This window comes from Pundamilia nyererei, unplaced genomic scaffold, assembly GCF_000239375.1.
Source record: "Pundamilia nyererei isolate P.nyererei 1_Seehausen unplaced genomic scaffold, PunNye1.0 scaffold00174, whole genome shotgun sequence".
NCBI lineage: Eukaryota > Metazoa > Chordata > Actinopteri > Cichliformes > Cichlidae > Pundamilia > Pundamilia nyererei.
Genome location: NW_005187575.1, coordinates 420,527 through 421,602, shown reverse-complemented (window position 1 = coordinate 421,602; position 1,076 = coordinate 420,527).

Here is a 1,076-nt window from a genome sequence, read left to right as displayed (position 1 = left end):
ATATGGCTAATAAACATGTTAAAAATGGTTCTTAGTGGTCACCATGTACTAGCTTGTTGTTCATCATACTAGTAGTAATGGCTAAGTTTAGCATAAAATCTCCCCCCTGTTACCGTCACCCCTGTTATTGCTATGCACTGTAACAGGGGGGACACATGGTAACAGGGGGGACGTAAGATGATAGAAGTTTAGTGTTTAGGGTTATTTATACAAGTGTGTATTGGTAATTATTATTAACCTGTATATATATACTTTTAGAAGATTTTGAATAGTATACATTTTTCAGGGAATGGCACCAATGTCTGCTGCGGAGAAGCAGCGGCGCCACCGAGCACGTCGTGATGCTGACCCTGAGAGAAGACAGATATTTCTCAATAAAGAGAAAGAGAAGTGGAGAAAGGACAGAGAGGAAGGGAAAAAAAACAAAGTGGCAGATCTCAGTGAACGACAGAAGAGAGCACAGAGAAAGCAGTGGCGAGAAAGGAAAAGAAAGCAGAGGGCTAGTGCCAAAGGCAGGACAGAATTTGAGGCTATGAATACTCCTCCCCTAAGTCCAGAATATTCCCTAGAGCCAGAAAATGCCCCGCAACCAGGACCCTCAAGGTTCGAAGAAGAGTTGACAGTTCAATGAGAGAGAGAGAGAGAGAGAGAGAGAGAGAGGGAAGAAGGAGACTCAAGAATGAAATTAAAGAGCTAAAGGCCTTGTTGGAAAAGGAAAAGAGAAAAAAAGAAAAATACAAGAAGAGGCGCGAGCGTTTGGGTGGGGGAAAAAAATCCCCACGTTCTAAAGTGGATGCACTGCTGCGTCATGAAACAGTTAGCAACACAATTAGGAAAAGACTATTACTGCAGGAATCAATCATTGAGGAAATCAGGAATAAATACAAAAACACCAAAAAGGAACGAGAGAGGCAAATTATTGCAAAAACGACAATAGGAAAAATTATAAAGAAATACAGGCTACAGAGGGCTGCACAGACAGCTCTAGGCTTTTCAAAGAAGCGTGGTCAAAGACAAGATGGAGGGCTCATAACCTTTGAAAGAAAGGAAAGCAATAGATTACCAGTTGATTGCAA